The following is an 8,376-nucleotide window of genomic DNA, read 5'->3' on the forward strand; positions in this document are numbered from 1 at the left end:
TTCCAGGGACTGAATTCAGGACTTGGGGCTTGGCTGCAGCTGCCTTAATCACTAAATAAATTTTATTTCAGCATATGTGTCCACGAGAGAAATTAGGTGATGCCCACAGAGGGAGCAGCTCCTCAGCACTGTGCTTCATGGAAGAAGAGGCTGTGTGGAAGGAAGATAGGACCTGCCTTGTGTTGGAACTGGGGAGGGAGGACTTGATTTCCATTCAGGGCTAGTCATGGCAGGGTGGTGTTTGTTCTGGATCCTGAAGGAAAGATGAAGTTACGAAAGAGGAGCCTTTAACCAGTGAGAGCAGGAGGAAGGAGTCTTATCAGAGGTCCAGTCAGGGTCCAGAGCATCTTGGTGTCTTGAGTGGAGTGGAGAGATGTGGGGACATGCTTCTGATCCAAGCTGCAGTCTGGTTTTCAGCCAGAGAGTCTTGTCACCCGTGTCCTGTCTTTAATACAAATGTGTTCTGTGGACAGATTCATTGATTCTAGGTTCATGCTGACATTTAGGTGCTGAAGGTTTTTTTCAGACTGGAAAGGGTCCTGCTTGCCACTTCTGCCCTCTTTGTCCCTGTGGCCCAGTGGCCAATGGACCATAGGGGAAGAGGAGACTCTCAAGCCAGGATTACACAGAGAGACCCTTTTATCAGTGAAGCATTCTCATCTGGCTTTCTCTGCGTCTGGGTAACAACTGCAGATTCTTCTACTCTTCTGTTTCCAGTGCGCAACTCTTTGTCACAGTTTGCCTTCGTCATACCTCAGAGACCTCTCCAGTTCACACAGGACAGCCCTGCCTGGGTGATATCTGCAAGGAGGCCCACTATCAGTTACTCACTCTTTCCTTCTCAGGTTCCCTTCTGCTGTGGACCAACCTCAGGATACCTAGATCCCTCTGGCCACAAGTCCATCTGGCTGTAGACCTCTATGACATCACTCTTGTTTTCCAACACACACACACACACACACACACACACACATACACACACACACACACTTTTGGCTCTGGCCAAGAGCTATAGCCACCCAGGCCACACATTGGCTACTCTGGCAGCCAAGCTGCTGGACCTGACAGATGTCACGCCGTTGCCCTGGGGCCTCTCCCGGATCTGTTCTCTAGAAGAGAGATTTATTTCCTTGATGTTTTAGGACAGGAAGACTCATTTCTTGGAGGCCTGCCAAGAAGGGGGTGATCCACCCAGGAAATAAACAAGACCCCTTCCTCTCTCTCTCTCTCCGCCTTTCGTCTTTCCTGTTTCCCCGTGTCAAGTCCTCCCAGGGCAGCTCCCCCTGAGTGGAAGGAAAGCTGTCAGGATGAAAGGGCCTTGCTCGTGATGAACAGCTGCTGGCAGGACCCATGCAGGCAGAGGCAGCATCAACTTAACTCCTTGTTCCCAGTCAGCCAGGGGCAGACTGCATCCAGACTTCCGAAGTCACAACTTTGCATGAAGCAGCTTTTTATGAATAGAGAGCCATGCTGACAGACTCCGCGCACCTCCTCCTCTCTTTCCTCCCTGCTGTACAATAGATGCCCTAATAGGTCCACCCCAGGAAGTGAAGGGCTCAGACCTCTCTCCGTGTGCACCGCTCCCTAGCCGGGAGATCCCAAACAGCCTGCCTGCAGCCCTATTTCCTCATCTGTACAGAGAGATAAGGATGACAGGCATCTGCTGGTGGTGTGCAGAGACACACATGGCACCTTGCCAGTGTCTGGAATCTTGGCTTGCATGGCCATTTTCATCATTATCAGGAAGAAAAGGGCCATGCTCCTGTAACGGCATATGTTATATGTTCTATATAGCTAGAAATTTCACAGGCTGGGTATCTCTAAGGCTTCAGGTTCTGTTAAATTAGAGCATGAATGAATCTCTGCCGTGTTTTCCAATGCAATAATAATAATAATGTGTTCCAAAACACAAGAGTGTGATTATTTTTTAAAGGGAAAAACAAGATGCAGCTCAAGATAACAGAACAGTCAGATGGACAAGAACAGGGCACAAGTCTGCACCCTGGTCAGCCTCAGACTCTCCTTCCCCAGTATCTCATGAAGTCTCTGGCCCCATCCTATAATTATGAACAGGATAAAGGTATCAACTCATAGGTGAAGCGAATCTATACATGAATAACTAACTGTTCATTAGTTGTAGGTGCTACCAAAATACAAAGAGCATCCATGAAAATCAACTTCAAAAAAGAACACTTTCCTCTGGGCTCAGAGTTGGAGGCTTCAGTCCTGTGGTCATCTGGTCCCATTGTCTACGGACTGCAGTGAGGCAGAACGCGGAGGGCTGACTCTGATCATTGACTTGGCTGGACTAACTAAGAGGGCAAGACCTTCCTGAATGTAGAGCAGACCTACAGTCCCCATGATCTGGGGACTTGAACTGAATAAAAATGGGAAAAAAAGAAAACCTTCTGGGCTCCATTATTCCCTCCTTTCTATTTCCTGGTCCGCTGAGATGTGAGCCAGCAGCCTCAAGTGCCTGCTGCCACGCCTGCAAGCCACTCCCACTGCCATGCCTTTCTGATGGTGACAGACTATACCCCCAAATCAAAACAATACCTTCCTCTCTCAAACTGGTCCTCCTCTGTTATTGGGTCGCAGTGACAGGAAATGTGATTAATACAGAGCATCATGGAGGGAAGGGGAGGGCGAGGAAGAGCTCCTGACCTCATTGCAGCAGGTGGATGGGGTGAGGTAAACTCTTCAAGGGCATCATCCCAACCCACCTGGTCCAGCTGGCACATTCAGCTGCAGAACATCAATAGATTGGTCCTTGATGTGGTCAGTTCCTTAATTATTCAGCCACTCCTCAACAATACCACCAGCCTCAAGACCTCAGACTTTGGGGGACATCTGTATTACTTGGAGTTCTCCATAGGAACAGAGCAAACAGAATGGACATATTATTACAAACAGAATCCACTATCATTATCCATTATACATAACAGGAACTGGTGGTCAATGGCTGTCTTCACACTGGAAAGACTGTGAACCAGAGAGCTGCTTGGTCCATGAGGCCAGATGGCCTAGGAGATCTGGGAGAGCCGCTTGCCTTCAGTGGACATTGGAGGACTAAAGAAGCTGGATTCAAATATCAGCATAAAAAAAGATAGCAGCAACAACACAACAGCCAGAGTGGATGCATCCACCAGCAAGAGGCAAAGGCAAGCAGGAAAAGCAGCCAGCTTTTCTACGGGATCTCTTTATAGCAGGGCCTCCTGTGGTGCCTCCCACTCCAGGGGAGTGTCTTCTCATTCAGTTAATCCTTTCTGGAAACACCCCCACAGACTTCTAAGAGACCTGTTTCCGAGTTCTTCCTTGATCCAATCGAGTTGACAACTGAGTTAATCATCACAGCATTCCAGATCCAAGCCATCGTATACTCAAATAATTTTGCCCGCAGCACTTGCTTTGAGTCAATTTCAGATTGCTTATGATTGATGAAAGGGTTTGGTCTCCCAGGATAACTCAGAGCATTGAGAGTCTAGGGCAGTGGTTCTCAGACTTCTTAATTCGACCTTTTAATAGTTTCTTATGTTGTGGTTACCTCCCCTCCACACCATAAAATTATTTTCATTGCTAATTCATAACTGCAATTTTGCTGCTATTATGAAATGCAATGCAGATATCTGATATGCAGGATATTTGATATGCCACCCCTTTAGGATGGTGCTATCCACAGGTTGAGAACCACTGGTCTAGAGAGTTTTGTTCAATAGCACCGGCCCCAGTACTTAGATAAACATCTCTCCAGCATACACTGTGGTCCTGAAGCCACTGTGAACCATATCACCCCAAACGAGGATGCTCGTGCTGTCTGAGGAAGCTACTGTGAAAGCCTTGTCCATCAGTGGTTTTCCTAAAAGAGTCAAATTAAGGAGAAACAAGGTGGTTTCAAGGGAAAGCTTCAATTAGAGGGAAAATAAAATCCTAGTATTGGTCATAGTCCAGATTGCCTAACTGGACAACCATCTCCATCTCAGTCCACACAGAGTACTGTGGAGTGCAGGGCCAGCTTGACAGCTGCCAGTAACAGCAGCCCATCCCAGCGCCACACAGGAAACACAAGTCCCTTCCACTCTGAACAAAGCAACTAGACAGAAAGCCAGTGAAGCAAAACACAGAGATTCTATTCTTTCTCTTTTAGTTTTCTTTTTCTATTCTTTTTTGTTTTGTTTTGGGTTTTTTGTTTGTTTGTTTGTTTGTTTGTTTTGAGACATGGTTTCTCTGTGTAAAAAGTCCTGGCTGTCCTGGAACTCACTTTGTAAACCAGGTTGGCCTCGAACTCACTAAGATCCACCTGCCTCTGCCTTTGCTTCCCAAGGGCTGGGATTAAAGGCACGTGCCACCACGGGCCAGCAAGATATGGTTCTTATCTGGAAAACCATCAGGAATAGCAAAAGCAAGGCTTCCAGATTCTGTGTTTACTCTTTGATGTTTAGATGATCAAGTGGGGACTTCATCCTGTTGAACCTGCAGCATTATCCTTACTTGTAAGGAGATGGTTGTACCTAAGATTGCCCAATTATGTTTTTCATGAAGAGGTTTTAAAATTCTAGAGAACTAATGGTGCTGATCTACTCAAGGAATTCTGGCAGAGGGACTGGAGAGATAGATGCCTCAGTAGTTAAGAGAACTTGCTACTCTTCCAGATGTCCTGAGCTCTGGGCAGCTATGCCAAGCATCTCATTTCTAACTCCAGCTCCAAGAGCTCCATGCCCTTTTCTGACTTTTGCAGGTAACAGCAGACACATGGTGTACACACACACACACACACCCCACACACATACACTCAGTTGGGGACAGATAGAGACAGAAATATACAGGTAAATAAAAAGAAATACGTCTTTTAAAAAAAAGTCAGATTAATTTGTTTTTGATTTTTCAACATTCGTGATGAGTTGAGGGAGAAATAGAAAACAAGAAGCTTAGGGTAGGGGCAGCAGAGGAGGGTAAACGCGAAAAAGAAAATATAAAGGTTTCAAATGGACCGAAAGTCACTAAACAGCTTGTTTTTAATTAATTGATGGTTTTATTTGGCTGTGAGTATAATGTTTATATAATGTATTATGCTTTTCTGTACATTTTTAAAATATTAAAATAAGATTATAATATATTAATTATATTAATCTATAATAAGTTATCACCACACATTCTTATAATTTTGGGGGTGATAACTTAAAAAAATAGAAATTCTTTGAGATTTTTATATTTTCGTTCTATTTGCACTTACCCTTAACTCTTCCCACATCTACCCTCTTTACTCTCACCTCCTTACCCACCAAACTTTAGGCATTGTCTCCCTCCCCCTGTTTCCTCCCCCCACTTCCTCCTCCTCCTCTTCTCTTTCTTTCACGTCAAGTCTAGTTTATGTTTCCAGCTACTCTTGAGCGTGGCACCCGCCCTACAGTAGGTCAACCTTCTTTTGTGATGCTGCCTTATATCCCACCGTGTGCATAAGCCACCGTCCATCTCCGCGTTCCGTTTGTGCAGTTAGTCTGCTTCCACGTCTTGGCTGTGGCCTGGAATACTGTAGTGAGCACAGTAGTTCGGATTTCCTCTCGAGAGCCCAATTTCACTCTTTGCAGCTAAGTCTAAAGCACATGTAAACATTTTCCCATGTGGGAAAATGACTTTGCACAAATGATTAAAGAAATTGTTATAGTTGGACAGAAAATACCCCCCAAAAGACCAGTCTGCTGAGGGCTGGGTCCCTACCTGGCAGTGCAGTTGGGGTGGCTGCCTCGTGAGGGTGCTGACGTCACCAATGGATTAATCCATCGAGAAGTTCATAACTATTACCAAACGGGCTATTAGTAGGCATGGCATAGCTGGAGGACAGGTTTATGAATGGTGACTCTTGTTCTCTTTAGCTCTCTGAGTGCCAGGAAGTCAAACAGCTTTCCTATATCATACACTTCTTCCAGGACGACCTAAATACAATGGAGTCATGAACCGAGACTTAGAAAACTATGAATCAAAATAAGTAAATATTTCATCAAAGGACAAAAAGCTAGCTAACATAGAAACATTTGTTAATAAATAAAAATATGTACATGACAAGTTACACCAAGTACCACTCGCCTTCCTAACAATGGAGAATGCATAGAGGGCTCCAAGTCTCTCTGGCTCCCGCTTTTTCAGACACGGTATCTCTATGCTATGTGCTTTGCCATTGCTGGAACCTCCAAACGGCTTCTCTTTTCCTTGTTGCCCTGTGTGAACGCTGAGAGAAGCCTGCAGCCTGACCCCTTCCTAGCTCTTGGGGAGTGGAGGATGCTGGAGGGTAAAGCTGATACTGCTTAACCACACCCTAGCAGGGAACTTTCTGGAAAGGGACCTCTCCTTTCAATCTCTCCTCTCCCTGTGGCAAGAGGAAAAGCAGGCCATTTGCACATGACTAATGGAGGGGAAGGCTTGCTGGAAATGTTTAATTTGTCTGAGGCAGAACAGACACTGAGAACAATCTACAGATGAGCACAGAAGACTTAGATAGGCCAGGCAAATCAAGAAAACCTCGCGCCTCCCAACACTGCTGCCTTTCAATGGGTTCAACCTGGAGAAAATAGTGAGTAAATAAATGGGTAAATCAATAAATCAATAATGAATGCTGGTGTTGTGATAGGATTCCATTCAGAAGTAAGAGATTCTGAGAGCAGAACGTAAGGCAGGAACCCCGCTGAGGCCATCCCACCCCATCTCCAAGTCTCTTCTTCCCACCCTTCCATCAGACAATGAAGTTTCACAGAGAGAACCTGACCTCAGAGGTTGGATTATTTTCTGACTCATTTGTTTTCTTCTTTTGTTCTCCAGAGACAGACACCAAGAATTAATAATCCACAGACCCTGTTCTGATGGACCAGTGTTGAGAGGATCCATATTCCTGCAACAAACGCATCAACAGATAGTTGCAGGAACGTGGGAGAGCCCATGGCTAGATGCATGCTTCTGGAGAGCCATCCTGCCCGTTACACTGATTGCCTGCAACACCCATTCCAACAGTTGCAGGACCAGTATTCATGTTCCCTTTCAATCCATGTTAAATTCCAAATAGCCCTGGATTCTTATGGCTTTTGCGGGGAGAAGAAGGGATATAAGCTGACTACATGACCGCTCCATGGTATGCTTAAGAGGAAGGTTTTTATTGTAGACACCAAGGAGAAAGCAGTCAGCGGCATCTGGAAGAGTCCAGAGCAGAGAGAGAAAGCAGTAGACTGAACCTGAGCGTGGCAAGCAGACTGGACCTGGCCAGGGAAGAAGAGGCAGAAGCGGAGTGAAGAGTGGGGAGGGGAGTGGGTTTAGAGATGGAGACGAAGGGAGCTGACAAAAGAGCAAGCACAGCCAAAACAGGAGGGCTGTAAAGGAGGGAAGCAGAGGGAGAGAAGCCCAGAGCTGGAGAAGTTTAGGGGGAAGGAGGTGGGAAGAGCTGGGTACTTGTGACACTCGGGGAGCTTGGATGTCAGCTCCCTGTGCAAATGGGCACCACACAGCCATTTGTCTCTTCTGCCAGTGATAAAGAAAATAACTCCTTTGGTAGAGAGAAACCAGCTTCACAAGTTCCTGAGGCTTTTGTCTAACTGCCAGAATTTTTGGAAATGGAGTTCCCTTTGGACCTGATTGGGGGCAGGGTGCTTTCCCAGCACTGTTTATTTTAAATTTCGAGGTATGATTATTTCTTCTTGCTGGTTAAAAGTCCAATTGGAAGAATTTCCCACCACACTGATAATGCCAGAGAATCCATGGCAATATTCAGCATTCATAATTACTAAGATGGACATATTTTATGAGCATTGTAGGGCCTCTAAATGATGGAGGAGGGCCATCTGTCTATCTGTTGTTTCATTGGTTAATTAATAAAGAAAACTGCTTGGCCTGATAGGTCAGAACATAGGTAGGCGGGGAAGACAGAACAGAATTCTGGGAGAAAGAAAGCTGAGTCAAGCAGACGATATAGCTTTCCTCTCCAAGATGGACACAGGTTAAGAATCTTCCCGGTAAGCCACCACCTCATGGTGCTACACACATTAATAGAAATGGGTTAATCAAGATGTGAGAGTTAGCCAATAAGAGGCTGTAACTAATGGGCCAAGCAGTGTTTAAAAGAATACAATTTGTGTGTTGTTATTTCGGGTATAAGGCTAGCCATGTGGGCAGCCGGGTACCGGGAACGCAGCCCGCTGCTCCTTCTACAGACTATACCTAACACACAACATCTAAATACCTTCCATATTAACAAATGAGATCAATTTGTTCCACATGGGCATGCTTCCTGAAGAATGTTATGCTTTTTCTTTTTGTTTTTCTTTTTCTCTTTCTTTCTTTCTTTCTTTCTTTCTTTTTTTTTTTTTTTTTTTTTTTTTTTTTTTTTTTTTTTTTTTT

At 45.3% G+C, this 8,376-nt stretch overlaps 1 long non-coding RNA gene across 1 annotated transcript in view; it reads right to left on the reverse strand.

The window, feature by feature from the left end:
- Positions 1 to 2,880: 2,880 nt before the first annotated feature.
- Positions 2,881 to 8,376, reverse strand: part of LOC126515680 (uncharacterized) — an 8,795-nt gene continuing 3,299 nt past the window's right edge. The window contains exons 2-3 of the long non-coding RNA XR_007595904.1: positions 6,758 to 6,880; positions 2,881 to 5,930 (exon numbers count right to left, since the gene is read on the reverse strand). This is a non-coding gene — a long non-coding RNA (uncharacterized lncRNA). The remainder of the gene's footprint in view (positions 5,931 to 6,757; positions 6,881 to 8,376) is intronic.

This window comes from Alexandromys fortis, unplaced genomic scaffold (genome assembly GCF_014885135.2).
Source record: "Alexandromys fortis isolate MF-2015 unplaced genomic scaffold, M_Fortis_MF-2015_v1.1 scaffold_154, whole genome shotgun sequence".
In the NCBI taxonomy this organism is placed as follows: domain Eukaryota; kingdom Metazoa; phylum Chordata; class Mammalia; order Rodentia; family Cricetidae; genus Alexandromys; species Alexandromys fortis.